Below are 19,503 nucleotides of genomic sequence, written 5' to 3'. Positions count from 1 at the left end.
TGATCCCCATTGTGCTAGAGGCTGTGCTGATGCTTGCCCAGGCTCTTATACCCAGGGAGCGTCAACAGCGCCCGATGCCCTTTGCACAGGGGTGGGAGGAGTGGCATCTACCCACATGCAATCAGGCATGCTCTCCATGGATTCCGGGTTGGCCGCTCCAGTCTCCAAGTGCAGTGCTTTGCCTCGCATCCTGTGCTCTAACAATTTGTGTAGGGTGGCCAGCCATACACCAGGGGACTGTCCTATTTCCATGGCCGCGAATGCTTGGACCAGCATGGCCAGGGGTTCCGTGTTCATGCAGCTGCCATTAATACCACATAAGAGCCAATTATCAAAAGGGTTGGACACATACAGCTGTAATGGATCTTGATCACTAAAGTTTTGACCTGCATAGGTCTGATTAAACCTAGTGGCTATGCCTGGGGAAAAGGTAAATTGTTTTGCTTTGTTGGCCCAGGTTACAGTGTGGGACTGACACCCAGTCCACAGCCAGGTCTCTCCCCAATTCATTCCCCAACAATAGGGGGGATCGTAAGACTTTCGGAAACTGCGAACCATGGAGCCACCACATCACACTCCCCCAGAAACTTTTCTAACGTCCTATTACTCAACTTCAATTTTCGTGCATGCAACAGCTCCTTCAGAGCCTGAAAAATTGGGTGCGAAGTGGAAGCGCCCATGATGACTGATAATACTTTCGGTTTCGTTCCTTTTCGGTTTTAGTCTGCTCATCAGCAAACTCTTGCTTTCTCTTATCTACAGAGAAGCGCCCATTACCTGGGTTATCCTCACTCTAGGTGAGACTCCCGCTCCCCCCGAATTAGGGAGCGCGAGTTTTACTACCCGCTCTAGGCAGACCCCACTTACCTCAGGGCTTACCAGTACTGTTCGCGCAGGGCTCCAACCAGCAACGGGACTGCAGTTCCCGGGTTTCGGCACCACTTGTCGCGTGCAGCCTTGCCAGCAAGGAAGATGCGACCACTGGTTGTGTCTGCGCAGCCTTTATTGCTCTCTTACATTTCTCTTCTCTCTCCCAGAGGCCCCTGCTCTTAGCTTATAAGTCTTAGGGCTTCCAATCATGGGGTGCCACATATGTACTGTCCATTGGTCCAGGTATGCGGAAGCAATGCATTAGCCCAAGCCTTGGCCTTATATGGAGTTGTTTATTACTAGGAGCGCTCACCCCCTGAGAGGGTGGAAGGCGGAAACCGGCGCCATCCTAGGGCGCGGCTACACGCAGCTCCCTACACAGGGTGACAATCTTTCCAATTAATGGCTAGATTCAAAAATCTTCTAGAGATTCTCAGGATCATTGCCTTGCCCATCTTCTACATATAACTATATGGCCTGACATTGTCATGTTTCCTAGCTCTTCTCCTTTCCCCCTCTTGATTAGTTAGTCCTTGAGATCCTGCTTTCCTTTTACTTGTATTATACTTTTCTATTTGTATTTCTTCTTTAATGCTGTGACTCATCCACATGGCTGACACTGACAAAGGTTCTACAATCTGAGGTACAGAATCTCAGGATAAATTCTGAAGGGATTTCACTGATCTTATCAGACCCAAAAGCTACAACTCTTGTCACAAAGGTCCTGCTTTACGTTGGTCTTAACCATCCAGCGGAAAGTGTAAAAATGAAATATAAGAAGTAAAGCCATGCTGTTATGTTGAGCTGTAGGGGAATCAGGTCAACAATTTCTGACAGTGCCAGTCAAGTGGAAGACCCAATACTATTATGGACTACTGGACTCTTTTAGAATATTTTGCTGAGTTTATACACCTATAATATTCAAATAATGGAACTTAACAAACAAAGGGGATACAGATGAATGTCCATTTTGCACCTGTGTATTCAAAGTAGTTAGGATAGATATATAGTTACATTCTCTTAATGAATAGAGGGATTTGTTCTAATGGTGTTTGTAAATAGGATATCATGTCCAAATCTTGTACAGTAATTAACCACTAGGAAGAATGTATGCAATGTGTTAATTATTGAAACTGTCCTACCAATTTGATTTGAAACTGTCTCATTGCTATTTGTTTCTCAATAAAATTATGAAAAAAAGAATGTTACCAGGAAACAAAGGAGTCAATGAAATTAGGTTTACTTCAGAATTCATTGGATTCATAAGACTCAAGAAAATAATGGAAATTATATTTAAAGTAAGCAAATTTTCAAGTACAATTCTTTATTTTACTTATCAGTTATGAATGCAAAAGAAGGTTCTTTTTGATAGGCAGTTAAGTTGGATAAAAATTAATATTCTGTCAGAGAAGGACTAGGTTATCATGGAAGTCATTGGAAAATAAAGACATCAGGATTGTGGTTAGAGGAACACCTAAAGCCCAGGCCTCAACATAAAGATGCAATGGCTAGACCTCCATGCCTCCCCAAGGGATAAACAATAACTTATAATTATACTAGAATCAACACTGCCTGGTCCAGGAAGTCCAGGCAGGCATCAGTCGCCGAGGTAGGGGACCAGAGTGTCCAGACTTATTCTTTCCACAAAATGTCTTTGTTCTTTCCAAGTACCTAACTAGGTGACTCACTTTCCTATTGAATAAATATTAGCAGCTATAATTGTAATTCTATAACTTGAGTACAGTTGGGCCCACGCTGTGACTCATCTGTGTACAGGCCCAGGGGAAGGCCTCTGCAGAAACCTGCTCTCAGGATCCCTCCTGTCGTCCAAGAGCTCTGGCTCAATAAACTTTTCCTTCTCTTCACCTTCCCTTCTGTTCACCTCTATTATCTCTTGGAATTAAGTCTTCAGTTTCAGGGGACACAAACTCAGCACATCTGACAGCTAGCAGGTCAGGAGTTATATTTCTCCTATATTAGTTTTGCCCATGGAATGATTCAGAAAACACATCTTTTCTCAACTGAAGTTTTATTACTGTTGAGTGTTCTCAGGAAGAATCCAATTATGAATCTAAGAAGACACACTAAAATATCAAAATAAATGGTGAGTCACTAAGTTAGTTGACATTAGTAATAAAGGTTTGAGTGCAATGATTTTTTTCCAAATTTGTTTTATAATTAACAACTTTCAAATGGAATTAATATTAAAAATAAGATGGTGAATAAAAGCATAAACACAGTGTAGTTTTTGAGTTTTGGAGGGTATATGATAGATACACCATTTAGTCCTAGTCACTGCAAATGATAAAATTAGGAAGAAGCTCAAGAATTAAAGTTTATTGCTAGAACAAGAGAAATAGAATATTTCAATTTCAAATAATTAGTTAAAAGATTGAATTTCAAGATTCAAAAATAAAGATTTACTCGATAAAAGGCAGCAAAAGGTAATATATACCCTTAACAATTGAATGAAAAGAAAATACATAGATTTAGAGAAATAATACAAAAAATACATGCAAAATTTTAGATAAACACAAATAGCATTAAGTAATGGATTGAAATTAAAATGTCAGGGACATTTACTGTTTGCCTTAGAAATATAACAATACCTCAACAATAATAAAATCTATCAATGTGATATACAATATTGACAAATTATAAGGAGAAAAACAACTTTTGAGTAAACCTACATGCCTGGTTAGGCAAGTGCAGGGGCTGGGGTTCAATACCACTCACCACATGCTGTGCTGGCCCCACACCCAGATGGCTGAGCAGGCCACCTGCACTGGGTGTGGTGGTGCGGCCTGTAATCCCAGTGCTGGGGAGGCTGAAAGCAGGGGGATCACTACAAGTCCGAGCTGGGTAGTGAGACCCTGTACCTAATACATTAAAAAAACCAAACAAACATAAATGGTATTCCTTAGCTCACAAAGTGCAGAAAGTTTATCTTTATTTTGATGCATAATTTTTTTACCAAGATTTATTTAAAAAAATACATTTAATGGCACCTGCCTTTTTTCTTTGAGAAAGACAAGAAAGTAAGGTCATTGTCTCCATTACTATTTAGTAGACCACTGAAGGGCCAACCAAAGTAGCAGCAACATCAGCAGCAGGGACAGCAAATTGGGGAGGATGACTGTCATGGAGACAGTCTAAGAACCTCAACTGTCAAGCTGTCAGCATCATTAAGCTTATGTGCAAGACAGCACATAAAATATCAGCATACAAGAAATTGCCTTCCTATGTGTAACATTAAACAATCAAACATACTATAAAAAGTTTAGTTGAAAAGTAATTGGTAACAGTAATAAAACCACAAAGCCATAAAACACCTAATAACAAAGACTGCAGGTAATATCAAACAAATTAAAGCTTAAGATTCTAAAATATCTACATGCTATTGAAAGAATTCTAGAAAATCTATACACATAGAAAAATGGAAAATTTTATGAGTGAGGAAGTATATCATTCAATATATTTCAAGTCTCATAAAGCAAATCAGTAATTTAGAATCAAATCACTTAAAGCTATATTCTTTTCCTGTTAAAGTTGAGAAGTGGACAGAAATTTATCCATAAAAATATGTGAAAAAATAACCAAAATAATATTGAAAGAAAAAAAAACTAGTGGGAGCTTGTGCTATTAACACCAAAGCATCAAAAAGTAGCAATTAATTAAAAAATTAAACCATTATTAGTGGAACAGGTAGCAGATAAAGATAAATGGAATGTAGAATCTAGAAATGTTATCATTTCTCTCCCTTTCACTAAGTTTAATATAAAGTGGTCATTTCATAGTGGGAGTATGGGTCATTTAGTAAACTAAAGAACATGTTCGCATGTATTCTGTAAGTTTGAAGATATAGCTCTTTGTTTATACACTAAATACTCCCCAAGTAAAAAGTTCAGGTTCCGTGCATGAAAGAAGATATAAGAGAGTGACTGAGTATGGCTTCAGTTTCTTATATATTATATATTAGTTCTTATATAGATTTTCATGGCCTCCAATTCTATCAAATTTTTGTTGTGAGTCACAAGATTCCATTCTTATTTATGGTTGAATAATATTCCATTGTATATGTGGACTTTGGAAAAATTAAGTAGAGATAAGGAGAGATGGCAGGCAAGAGGGAAGAAGACTCTCAAAGATGAGGGAGGTGTCAGGAGAAGGGAGCCAAGGGGCAGGAGCAAAGCAGGGTAATGAAGCCAGTCGGTGTCATGTGTATGTCCAGTGTGTCAAATTAAGTCCATTATTTCATATCATAAAATGTGTACTAATTTTTTTTAAAAGAACAAATATCTGAAATTTGTTCTTATGAAAATGGAAGCATGAAATAGTATTACTGCCTACAAAAATAGATTAAAAAGATATTCATGTATGTGCAAAAGTAAATTATGAAACAAAGAAGAAGGTATATTTGAGCTGTAGGTAGAAAAGCTTCTATGACATGTCACAAAATATGCCAAACCTCCTGAAGGAAATATTCCAACAATTAATATTAAATTAAACCTAAATAAAAAAACCTAAGGATGTTTGCAACATATGTAATAGGAAAGTATTCATATTCATGACATACAAAATAACCACAAATCAATAGGATAAGACAATGAAACGTAGAGGAAAACAATAGTTGGCATTTCATGGATTATAAAAGAAAAATTACTGAAGATTAAATTCAAAATTATAATTTTTCCTTGTAGTAATAAGTGTGCTTTTTACATTGGTATTGAAATATTTTGAGATTTGCATTTGTATATAAGTATGCAAAACATGAAGTACCTTTGCCTGTAATAAAAATATATAGCAGTTTGCATTTAACTTTTACATGTATGTATATAGTATTTACATATCTTATACATATATGCACACACATATATAGACAAAAACCCATGAAAAAGGGAAGGAAAGATGCAAATTTGAAAATTATTTGTGGATTCCTCTTCAGAGGAATATGGAATTTAACTTTTTTTTTTTTTTTTTTCAGAACTGGGGATTAAACTCAGGGAGTTCAGGGAAGCGCTTATTCTACTGAGCCATCTCCCCGGCCCCGGAATTTAACTTTTTAATCCTCTAATCATTTTCTTTAATTTTACTTATCATGCATACTTTAATGCCTTAACTTTGTACACGGACAATATATTCATGAAATATGTCTTTGAAATTATTTTTATCAGTTATATATAAGGCATTAACGAGGTAAACCTGTTCTCAAAACTTTTTAATTAAATCATAGCGTCTAACTCTTCAGGTTCATACCTAGATGTCCCCCAAGGGCATCCCACATGGTAGGTGGGGTTTCTGGAAGGTGACAGGTTCTGAGGGCTTGCCACTGACTCGCCCATGGAGTGCTGCCTCCTGAAAGAGGGGGTCGCTGTGGCCTTGAGCCCAGGCTGCGTTTCCCCTCCTGACATTTCACATCACTCCCACTCTGCCTCTGGCCCCTTTCTGGGAGCACCCTTTTCCTCTGCAGTGCCCCTCTGTCTGACTGTCCTGCCTCAGAGACAGGCAAGAATGGACTGCAACTTCTACAAAGTATAAACCAAAACCAGTTTTCGTCCTTTATGTTTTGGTGCCAAGTATTGCATGTTGGCAAGAAGAAAAGTGAGTAAGACAGTAAACAACACCAGTTCAGTTCATGTAACAGAAAAGTCTGATCAAGACTCAAATTTGGAAAAACAAATACAAAAATGTAAACTGATAAACCATGAACGTCTTTATGTCACATTTGGACGGTAAACATCACTGCACATCCCATCTGCTTGATTTTGTCCTTGTAGGATTTAGATTGGGCGAGACACTCTATGCTACATGGATGTTTTCCAGAGTTCATGTATCTAGAAAAACAGCTGCATCTTCATAGAGATAATTATAATGTCCAAGAATATTATTCTTACATTCTGAGAGCCATGTAAATAAATGTTTAATTCAATTTGGGAAGGTTTTAGAAATATTTGTTTTAACATAAATCCACAGCTTTACTGTACAAGGAAATACTACAATATTTACAGTACAGACACTCAATATTTGAAAGGAATATTAAGTCTGTGCTTCAATATAATGTGATCAACTTATGGTAAAAGAATGTTCAATATGTTTGATAGCAGACAATTATGATAACAGGATGTGTCCAGGGATACTGAAGGGCAGATTCCTAGAGATAATGGATGGAAGGAGATACATAACATCTGCGGGTTATCGCCTCATACGGAAAACATCAGATGCGCAGCATTACCAGAAAGTGATGAAATATTTTCACCCTCTTCTATAATTCAAGGCCTTGCTTATGTAGTTGATGTAAAGCTTTTTATACTAGAGGAAAACCCTTCTTAAGGATAAGTACAGAAGAACAGAACTTCTTTATTTGAAAGAAGCAGCTTCATGGAAGGGGTGCAAGGATGAGGGGTATACACGCACAGGCAAAGGGCGGAACCGAAAAACGTACTTCAGCTGGTAACTGGCAGGTGTGGCATGCCTGCAGCCAAGAAGACTGCTTTGTAAAGAAAATGGTTTTCTTGATTTCCTTTTCTGGTCACCTTTGTTATCACTATGCATAAAAATCTAGGGTTGATCTGAAGTTTAATAGAGAAGATTTTTAGGCGACTAAATTTAGGTCTCCTAAGCCTTCAGTAGTTTGAAAGCTTTTGTCTCAAATTAAGTATTCTACTGTCCTTATATCAATTATTTTTATGTCCTCTGCCACAGACACATATTTATGGAGAGGGGCAGCATCTGCTAAAATATATCTTCTACCTTGAAAGCTCAAGTGATGAAGACAGAATGTAGAAGAAAAAGAGGGAAAAGTGAGTAAATAATTGCATTAGAAAAGTAGAGCGGTGTGTCTGATTATTTTGCTCAGAATGATACTTGACCCTGAATTGCTTGGTACGCATAACTGAAAAGGAAATAGGTATACAATCAAAATAGCATAAAAAGATGGACTCAGATAGGAAAAACAATGATTTGGTGGAATTTTTTTTTTTTTGGTAGGGGTGTATGTGTTTGTGTGTGTGTGTGTGTGTGTGTGTGTGTGTAGGGTCTCACTATGCAGCTCAGACTCATAGCAATCCTCCTGCTTTCATCCTCCCTAATGCTGGGATTTCAGGTGAACGCCACCATGCCTGGACTCAATCGCTGGCTCAGCGTGCCCAGGGGCGGGGCCAGCACAGCATGTGGTGCCAGGGGTCCTACTCCAGCCCCTACACTTACCTAAGCAAGCTCTTAATCTGCTGAGCTATCTCGCTGGCCCTATTTGATAGAACTTTAAGAGAAAAATCATTGATTTTTTAAAATTTAAATATGAAAATAATTTTAAGACCAGTTATTAAATTATTTTATTTGTTGTTAACAAATGTCAGAAGTTAATGTTTCTTTTTTTACTTTGAATGCTTTAAACATTTTTCTCTAATTTCTTTGTCTAACAGTAACTTACATACATTTAATTTAAAAATGTAAAGAGCACAGAAAAGCAAAATTAAAAAAATTTAATTTTTTAGAGTACTAGAAGTCCAAAATTATAGTCAACTTTTTGAAATATTGTATTCCATAGTTTTGATACATAATTTACTTGGTTGAAAAAATACTAAATATTTGTGTGCCCTCTTTAATATTGCTAAATTACATTTTCATATATGATTTTTCATAGTATTTTAAAAGATTGTTTTAAAACCTTTATTATTTATATAAATGTATGATATATAATTGTGATATTCTAAAGTTCAATATTATTTTTTCATTGCATTTATGTTTATAAACAGTGCTATATTAAATGATTTCTATAAAAATTGTGGTATCTTGTCAATTTAGAATCATAAAGTAGACCTGAAAAAATTATTTGATCAAAGATCAACTAATAACCAAATTGTACTTTTCTAAAATGTATATCAATTTAGACTATTATCAGTTGTGGTTGGCAGTTACTTTTTCAATGTACTATTGACAGAACTGGATGCTTTGTTTTTAATTAATGCAACATTAATTGTATGTTTCAAAAATTGGATTATGTGACATTATAAATGATTATCAACATTGAACATTGCTTATATGCTTATTATATATTTTTGTTATTTATTTTTTATCTGCATTATTTTCTATGTAAGGGAGTCTGATTTTTATTTATTAATCTGTATCGGTTCTTTGAAGGAAAATGTTTAGCTATATTATTTATACATTTTTATTTTGTAACCTTAATCTATATATTTTTGAAGATCTGTTACTTGTACTTCTGCACTTCATCTTTCTTTTTTTAAATAATTTTTTTCTGAATAATTAACTCACTGTGGAATTCTTTTCTTTTAAAATGTATTAAGCCTTTTCTTGTAGGTCATCTCAATTTTTGTTGAAATTTCATAGATACTCATGAGGTCTATTTCTTCAGAAACTAAATTAGTTTTCTTAATTAACTTTTCCTTTAGGGTAAAAAACTATCCTGATATGCATACTGATGAGATGAGGTATATTCACCGACTAATGTTGGCTTGTATCTGTCATATGCTGGTGGGTAGACTGATTTTTTTTTGCATGTTTCATTTTTTAAATTGAATAACATAAATACAACATTTTAAATATTTTCTACAATAGGTTAATATGAACAAGGAGCAATATATATGCAGAGTCATTGCCAACTATTTGATATTTATTTTTATCAATATTCTGCTGGTTCCTCTTAGATCGGTAAACAGAAAGTTCTGTGCCTTTACCTGTTTCCTGTCTGAAAGTCTTTTTCTTACATCTTGTATTCTGAGTAGCTACTTTTAAGATTATGAGGCATAGTATAGTGTGCTTATTGTTGCTCTCCTACTATTTTGAAATGAAAGTTTACTTTTTCATAAGGCAAACTCTATTTTAAGATATTTTGTGTAGATCATAGAAACAATTCTAAGTGAAAACCAAATGTTACTTTCCAGAGATTTAAGGCTGCATAAGTTAATATGTTTAATCTGTATTCAGTATTCATATATCATTATTTTCAGAAATTAGGTTTTTTTAAAAAACTCTCTTGATAAATGAAACCTTCAAAATTAAACTCCAATACTGTTCTCTAAAATATGTGAAGCATTCCAGAAGAAAGTCTCTTAAATATAATTATTCAAGCTTTGATAGTAACTGAGTGGAAATTTGTCAGCATTCAAATTATAAAGGGTCAGTGATTAGTTTTGGATGAGGGAAACATTATAGTCCCTGGACTCTTAAGGTCAATAAATGTCTAAAGACAAATTTGGAGCAATTATGCTTTTGCCTTGCTAGTCTGTTACTATATGTAGATATGCCAGCTTAACACACCTGAGGTCTTTCTTTGTTCCATACTTATTGTAATAGTTAAGTTCCTAAAAATTTAGCATAAGACTGTAAAAATCTTAGTTTTCAAAAAATAAGGAAGTCATCAAGTCTATTTCTGAAGTATGGAAATACTGTTAATTATGTAGACATTATATTTAACATGATAGATGAGCAATGACAGTATGCTAAGAATTTTAATATAAGGACTATATTGTTAGAAGAAAACTCTAGGGCCAGCCAGATAGCTCAGTGGACTAAAGCACCTGCTTAGGCAGGCTCAGCAACAGCGGTTCAATCCTTGGAGTGCCATGCCAGACCTGCGCCCACCCCAGGATGCACTGAGACTGGGTGTGGTGGCGTGCACCCCTAATCCCAGCACTTGGGAGGCTAAAAACAGGAGGATTGCTATGAGTCTGATTGGTATAGTGAGACCCTGTAGACCCTGTACTAAACACATTAAAAAAAAAGAAGAAAAGAAAAAGAAGAAAACTCTATCACATGGTAAGATACTACTAGTAGTGATTTAGACAAATTTAAATTCTTTGTCGTACTATTTGTTTATAAACACACTAAGAGTATTTGGAAAACAAACCCTACATTCTCTTCTTATAACTAGAAACAGATAAAAAGGTACCTATCAAAAACATACAAGAGTTCAGACATTACTACATTTTGATTTTGGGAAGTATATATGGGGTATCTGAGCTTCTTTTATAGAATATCTATGACAAATTATTTTTCCAAAGTCTGAGCAATGCAATCTCTCATCCTACCTATACTTCCTACAATGGGTTATAGATATTTCTCCCACTTGAAGGTTTGGGGCTGAGGGGGACAATTATCTAGGAAATCACTTCCGAAAATCTGGGCATATCCATGAATAAGGCAAAAGTGATCATATGTAACTTTAACTGCTAGGTCATAAAAGGTGCTCAAATTGCTCTTTGAAACATTGTGAGCAGATGAATAGTGAGAGGGCGAGATCATATGCCAATGTTCTGGTTAGTAGAACCAAGCAACATCCTAACTGGTAGCCAGTATCAATCTCAGTCTAGGCCAGCCAAACAGCTCAGTGGATTAAAGAGCCTGCAAGCAGGCTCAGGGACTGGGTGTTCGATCCCTGGGCCTGTGGTGCGGGCCCTGCCCATGGGGCTCTCTGAGACAGCAATTGAGCCTGGCTGTGGTAGTGCATGCCTGTAACCCCAGCACTTGGGAGGCTGTAAATAGGAGAATCATTTCGAGTCCTATATAGTAGTGAGACCCTGAACACCCTGTAGCTTCTTCCCTAAAATACAGAAGAAGAAAATCAATCTCAATCTTGAAATGTCTGAGTGGCCTAAGCCTTAGTTGGTTTCAGGTCAGTCTTTTAGGTCATCTATAGTTTTGAATCTTCCAAGCTGCTTCCAGATATTGCAGAGCCAAGGGAAACCATCTTCTCTGTATTTTGCCCAACTTTCTGAGTCACATATAACAGAAGTCTCTCAGCAGCAGAAAACCAATAGATGTGAGTCCTGGAGTCATGGAGCTCAACAATATGAACCTGTGGTTTTGTCTTGGCTGGCAGGTGGAAACTGGAAGGATAATGAGAAGACAGCTGGTGAGGTTCTCTAGTTTGAGAGCTACAATTAAAGAGAATCAGCTGAAGATCCCCATTTAGTCTTATTTAGAGGATTCTTCTGGACTTTGAGTTGATGGATGGATGGATGAAGGATCAAGACTTTATCAACCTGATGGTAGCAAAAAATGAGTTATGCTCTTTCCAGAAACATGAATTATTTAGGCCAGCACAGTAAAGTTTGGATTAAGCCTGGGTACAAAGTGTGAGTATATGTCTACAACTATTTACTAATGATGAATCAGAAAACAGGATTCCAGGGAGAGTTCTAGGGACAAAATTACAACTGTTCTGTTAAAGCCCTAGGAAATGAAGAATAACTAAGGACAGAAGAGAGAGGGAACTCTGTAAAACCTAGGAGTGAGGAAATGTCTCACACGCCTAGAAATAGCTTCTTCCAGGATATTTCTTTCACTTTGCTAATGAATGAGGTGACCCCATCCATTGTCTCATGGTATCATGTCCCAATTACCATAGATTTGTGCTGCAATTGCTTACTTTGTCTGTCACTGGCCTACATTCTAGGAGGAAAAGACTGTGCTGCCTTATCCCCGGAATGGAGTCTAAGGTATAGTTGGTATTCAATCAATATATTTTAAATAACCAAATTTTTTTAATAAAATGAATAAATTGTTTTGTCCTAACAGACATAATACAGAGTAGACAACATTTGTAAATCTTCATATGCTGGGTAAATGGAAGAAAGTATTTCTCAAATCAAGACTCTAAGACATTGTTCATGTATGGAGTATTATAAGGAAGTAGTACCAGCTTTGCCTCAGATATTTGTGAGACTTTAGGGAAGAGTATAAATAGATAATTTGCCATATGTGTAAATGTCTAAAGATTTTTGTGAGTCAAGTCAAGAAACTCCTAAATAAAACATATTTTAGCCTTCTACTTAGACAGATATGATTTTATAATGAAATGAGAAGCAAGTTTAAATTAGAATTATTGGACACTCACCCTTTTCACCTGCAAAGCGTCACCTCAGACTGTACCTCAGGTCTCGGTTTCCTCACACCAGGTGATACTCCTCAGGGAGCACAGACTCTGGGAAGTCCTTGTGGAGGCCCTGTGGGAAGGTTGGCCATTGTGAAAGATATGGATGGGTTACAAAGAGAATGGCCTTCAAGCAGGATTATGGGCCTGTTAGGAGTTATGTGGAGGGCCACTCGTGCTCCTCTCTTCATGTAGGGGCATGAATGGAAGATGGTAAAGGCAAGATTGTCTTTCCCTCTAAAAGAAAGTAGCAAATACTTAAAATTACACCCCTAAATAAATCTAGATGGCAAATGAGTCAACAAAGATGTATTGATGGGATAAATGTTCCCTATAAACACTTCTGAGTGAAATTTAAACATAACACTGGGACTTTGTGTCCCCTGAAGTGGATCCCTATTGGGGTATGTTGGTTTTCTTAGTTTCCCCACTGGATTTGATGGGTATTTAAAAGCAAAGGTTCTTTTTGAGTGTTTAAAAGATAGAGTAGATTTAAAAGATAGAATAGATATTGTGAAAGGGAAAGAAACTGCTTAAAAGGGAAGAACAACTGGTATGGAAGAAAAAGAAAAAAAGGAAGAAGAAATACACACACACACACATATATGTATATATTCAAGAAGATATTTGTACTAATCTCAGTTTATTGACAGTAACAAAGCTTTTACTGTTTGATCAATTTTGCATGCGTATATCTGGAAATCTGAGCAACTACACTGAAGATAACAATGTGCAATGTGAAACTGCTGTTAGTTGCCTATCATCTTGTTTTGAAATTCAGTGTCATTTTCATTTTTATTTTGAAAATTATGCTAAGAATATATCAGTTTGGACCAAATTCACACAGCTTTAAAGGACAAAGGGCTCAGGAAAATATTTCAGGATGGAGTGAAGACAGAGTAGATAGCACTTACAGATATGAAAAATAATTCTGCACATTTGCATCTAAACTGCATAAAATTACATCCACAGGCACACGGCATACTAGTAATAAATTGTCTTGAAAAACACTTGTTTATTATAAATTTTTTCACTTTTTATTCAAATGCTTTCAGTTTCATTAAATTAAACATAAAGTTCCACAGCTGAGGATGAATATTCTAGGATGAGTCATATGGATGTAAAATAAATTTAGTGTTTTTATATTCCTGTTAGCATATTTTAAGTTCTACCTTAGAACAGCTCTCACTTGGCAGTGTGCTAGGCTCTCTGCAATTTGTGATTTTCAGATCACTTGAGGGAATGCGCAAGAGTACAGCATGGAGATATTCAGATGACTGTGGGTGGAGGGGAAAATTTCTCCTTGAAACTTGAAGACTTTCAGTGTGACCCTTATATATACTGTCATAGCTTCTCTAAGAAAGTGTTCATAATTCTCATATTATGCCACTTACCCTCTCTTCACATAGGGGAGTGAATGGAAGATGGCAAAGGTGACATTGTCTTTCCCTCAAAAGGAGAGTAGCAAGTACCTAATACCTATTGGGGTGACAACTATGTCAAAGGAACACTACTAGTTTGAAGGTTGGTAGAGTGTCTTCTTTCTGTATCTATACCCACTAGGTATCATAGCTATACAGAATACATAACTGTAGACTGATCTACTTCAGATTCAGCTACCTAATCATAGCCTCTCACCTGAGCTTCAGAACTCCAGGGACTTAAAAAGTACTCAACAATGTTGACATTGACACCCACAATTCAACATATCTAAAGTAGACTCTTTTTTTTTTAAATAGACTCTTGATTTCCTGTGTCCTTATCTCCATCTTCTCCATGTCAGTCAATAGCACTAGTGTTCAGTTTCAAATCCTGGAATTATCTTTGTATCCTTTCTTTCCTTTATCTTTAACAGTTAACATATTATAAGCCCTATTGGCTTCACTTTCAAAATACATGAAGTGATTTATCAGATATATTCAAGTAACACATCAAAAGAATGAGTTAATTTTCTACAAGCTGTGGCTAACGTGTTGTAGAACTTCTATGGATAACAGGTACTGTGACTTAGTGGCTGTGTTCTTGGGCTCTAGTCAAAGTATAGTTTACTTCCTGCAAACCACTAGAGTAAGCCTTCGTAATGCAAACACACATTTTGTGAGGATGATACAGTTGTATTTTCCTCTGCTAGTCTAAGAACAAGAAAAACTCTTGGTAATACAGATGAAAGAAACACAGAAGTCTCTGAAAGGTTAAGAGAAGATACATTGCTCAGCTCCATTTTTCAATTTTCTTTATTTCGTTTTCTATCTCAAATTGACAATTTAAAACCCAAAATGCTGGCAATCTGGAAATGTCAATGGAGACACAAAACAAAACAAGGTAAAACAGAAAAAAATAAAAAAGGTTTTCTGGTCAGCAGACCAATAAGTAGGGAGAATAACAATAGAGAAATGCTTTCATTCATTAGTGTGTGTTTCAGCATGTGATGTTTATGCTCATCTTCAGGGGTGAGCACATGAATGTAATCCAGCTTGTTCCTTTTTTCACTCCCCTTCCCCTTCCTACCCTCTTTGTTACATCGTCCTCTAATCATCTTACTCCAGCTTTACAGAAAAATATTTATTCATTGTAGCCAAGGCCCAGAAGAGTTCTTCACAGCTCTCTTGGCCAGCCTGTACTGGGGTGCCCTAGGTCACCCACCAGGGTGTGAACCTAGAAAGATAAGTCGGAGCCCTGCCAAGGGTCAGGGAAGTGGGGATGCTGTGGTACTCCTGAACTTCCTGCCCCTTCAGTAGTAATTGCATGTGGGTTATCAGATAAGTATACAAAACAGTGTTGCTGTATGCTAACAATTAGTGTATAAGCACCAAAGTTCTAACTGCAATGCCATGAGGGGTAAATACAACAAAATATACATAGGACTTGCACGCTGAAATTATAAAACATTGATGCAAGAGACCAAGTGAGATCTAAATCAATGGAAATGCATTGGATTTGTGGAGTAAGAACACTCAACATAGTGAAGATGTAAATTCTCAAATTGACACACAGGTTTGATTGATTCCATATAAAATTTCTGTACAATTTTGTATGGTGTGGACAAGATTGTTTTATAAACTACATGGAAATACACAAACTCTGGAGAAATTGCATATCTATAAACAAATGAACAAATGGTAATCTATGTTTCACACTGTCCAAAATATTAACTCAAAATAGATAAAAGATTTCAATGCAAACTGTAAAGATCTGTCTTGGGAAAAATATAGATGAATTCTTTGAGATCCAGGACTAGGAAATGTGTTCTTAAAATTTATTTTTTAAAAAAACCTCTGTATAAAGGCTGGTCGGAGAGCTCAGTGGACCAAAGCGTCTGTTTAGAGAAAGCTCAGAGGCTGGGGTTTGATCCCTGGCCCTGCTGTGCCAGCCCCACCCTTGGGGCTCCTTGAAACTGAGATTGAGACAGCGTGGTGGTGTGTACCTATAATTCCAGTGCTTGGAGGCTGAAAACAAGAGGATCACTAGGAGTCTGATCTACGTAGTGAGACCCTGAACACCCTGTACCAAATACATAAAAAACCCTATATATAAAGAGAAAATTTATACAGTGAACCTCACTGAAGTTTAAAACTTATATTCTGCTAAAGTTCTGTGTAGAAGAAGAAACAGTGAACTACTACATAGACAAAAACTAAAAAGCATATATTCTTCAGAACATGAACATATAGGATATAGAAAGACCTCCCAGAAAGTAAAACGAAGACTCAGTTAAGTATTAGGCAAATAATACGATCATTTTTCCTGAAATGATTACACCTAGATGCATTACGTATTTCAGATAAGTACCTAACATATGATCATAATCATTGAGCATCAGGGAAATACAAACTAAAGCAAATGAACCACAACTATACACTTATTAAAATGGCTAAAATAAAAGTGATAACACAAACTACAGGCCAGAAGGTGGAAAAATTGAATCACTCCTATATTGCTCATGGTAATGTAAAGTGGTGCAGTTACTATGGAAAACAGTGGAGTGGTACCTCTAAAAATCAAGTACACAGCTATTCCAGAAACCAGTTAATACCACTGCTGGACAGTTTTCCTAAAGGAATGAAAGCCTCTGTTCATACAAAAATGTGCACATGAATATTCGTATCACTTTCATTATCAGTAACCCAAAATCAGGGAGCAGTTCAACTATCTCTAATATAGTAGCATGAGACTCATCAGTTAGAAAAATATCGAGGGAGTAATCCAAAGAAACAAATTCCTGATCTAGTTAACATTTGTGAATCTCCAGAGAATTGTGCTGAATTGAAAATGAGAGTTTTCAAAGGTCATAAACAGTTATGATTTCCTTTATATAGTATCTTAAAATGATAACTACAGTGAAGAATAAGTTAGTTATATAATACAAGGATGGTAGTAGCAACAGGAGTGATAACGGTGGTGACAGAAATATTCTGCCATACTGTATTGCTGCTTACTGTCTCAATGTGATGCTGCGCTATCATTTTTGCAAATGTCACTAATGAAGGAAATTGGGTAAATGGTACATGGGACATCTATGTACATTTTGATGACTGGATGTGAATTCATAACTATCTCAAAGTAAAAAGTATGATTAAAGAACACCAAAATGTCAATCACACCCCTCTTCTTTCCAGAAACCTTTATTCTGTTCCCATAGTTTTTAGAACAAATTCCATATTTTTCCTCATGTCTCCAATGTCCTCGATGATGTAGTTCCTCCCTCCCTCTATGCTCGCTTGCTCTTCAACAAGTCCAGTTGGCATAATTCTTCTGCCTAACATACATTTCCTACTATTCCCATGAAATTTTTTTCTTTTTTCCCTTTTAAAAACCTAGTAGTGCTTATATACATAAACATTCATTCATTGTGGGCTACTTATAGATACCACAGCTAGATCTTTCATATTTTCCCTTCCCTCCTCCCTCTCCCAAAGCCCTTTATTATGGTTTATATCTAGATTGTCCCCCAGCTGTCATGTATGCAGAAGCAAAGTTTTGGATGGTGGTTGGCCTGTAGGACTGCTGTATTTATCAGCAGATTTTCCTTCTGGTGAGCTCAGTATCTGAATGTGCTCTTGGGAGGGGGGCTTGTTTAGAAGAGGTGAGTCACTGGTGTGGCCTGGTAAATGTACCTCCACCCCAGGGAATGCCCTTTGATTTATTTTGTGCTTCCTAACCATCAGGCTGTGAGCAGTGTCCTCTGGGCGAGGCCTTCTGCGAGGCTGTTTCTGTCCTGCAGCCTGTGTACCACAGACTGAAACTTCCGAAATGGTGAGACAAAAGAAGCCCCACTTCCTTGAAATTTCAGGTGTCCCATATTTTGTCTCACAGATCAGGAAAGTGACTAAGATCCAAGACCCACTCTTAAATCCCCTTTTCATCTCCATAAAGTATTTCAGGCTTTGGTTCAATAGTTAACTCCTGGAGGTTCTTCCTCATCAATTCGCTCTGTCGCTTTCTGTTTTTCTCCCTTTGACTCCCACTTCTTCCCTCCCTTCCTCTGTCCCCTTCCCTCTACATTCCATCTCTAAGAAAATGAAGTTCAAATATTAAGAAGTGAAGTTACTAAAATAATGTGTATATGCTGTTTCAATAAGATAATATGTTTCATTTATACAGATAAAATGTAAAAGTGGCAAGGTCCCCTTTGACCATAATCCTAAATTTATTGTATCTAATGTTTCTCTATATCACATATGGAATGCTCTTAAATTTAACATATCCTTGTATTAGTTTCACTATTGGAAAACTGCATGCCTTTTGATAGAATTCTAGAGTCTGAGGTTACTTGAAAGCTGATCTTTGAAGAAAAGCTGCATTCTAACTTGCAGAAGGCACTAGACATTTGGCCTTTTTTTAGAAAAATTTTTTTTAAATGTACTTAGTACAGGGTCTACAGGGTCTCACTACACAGATCAGACTCAAAGTGATCCTCCTGTATTCAGCCTCACAAGTGCTGGGATTATAGGCATGCACCACCACGCCCAGTCTCAATTGCTGTCTCAGTGTGCACCAGGGGCAGGGCCGGCACAACACACCAGGGATCGGAACTCGGTCGCTGTGCTCTGCCTATATAGGTGCTTTAGTCTGCTGAGCTATCTGGCTGGCCCTTGGTCTTTTTTACTCTTTAGCATGCAGCCTGACCTAGATGCTTCTCACTTGGCAGATGAGCGTGTTGCCTTTGTTCTCTCTGTGTGTCTCTGTGTCTGTCTTACTCCTCCCTCCTTGCCTCTCAGGTATGCATTAAAATCATGTGTGTAGATGGTATATGGGAAGTGGAGACACGAGGGCCTGTCTTTCCTGGCTGACTGAGCACTGAATACATCCACTGTATTCATTGCTGCTGCAGGGAAAATAAGCAACGCAGAGCTGCTCATCCATCAGCCTCATGATACTGCACATTTTCGTTTTCTATATATGCTTTCCATTAGAAGATGACAGTGCTAACTCATCATCCATAAGGTGCTTTTCTGATTTTTTCCTACAGAAGATATGTAATTGAGCTTCATATTTTCTCTATTTATGGCCTTTAACACAAATTTATAATATGAACACTTGAAAATAAGAGTGTCAACCATGGCTGCAATCTAGCAGTCCCTAATGGAGCTTGAACCTATTCAAATGAATGAAAAAAAAATGCCCTAGCCTAATTCATTCTCTTCTATGTGATGTTTCTTTAGATGTTTTTCCTCCTATCTTTTCATTATTATTTGATTCCATTTAGAAATACATTTATAGTGTGACTTTTTAAAAAAAGT

General features: G+C 36.9%; 1 pseudogene; it reads left to right on the top strand.

Annotated features, from left to right (window-relative positions):
• Window positions 1-556: 556 nt before the first annotated feature.
• LOC111813430 overlaps window positions 557-19,503 on the top strand; it is a 38,086-nt pseudogene continuing 19,139 nt past the window's right edge.

The sequence above is a fragment of the Octodon degus genome, unplaced genomic scaffold, assembly GCF_000260255.1.
Source record: "Octodon degus isolate 3935 unplaced genomic scaffold, OctDeg1.0 scaffold00187, whole genome shotgun sequence".
NCBI classification, from domain to species: domain Eukaryota; kingdom Metazoa; phylum Chordata; class Mammalia; order Rodentia; family Octodontidae; genus Octodon; species Octodon degus.
This window is presented reverse-complemented; position numbering and strand designations above follow the sequence as displayed.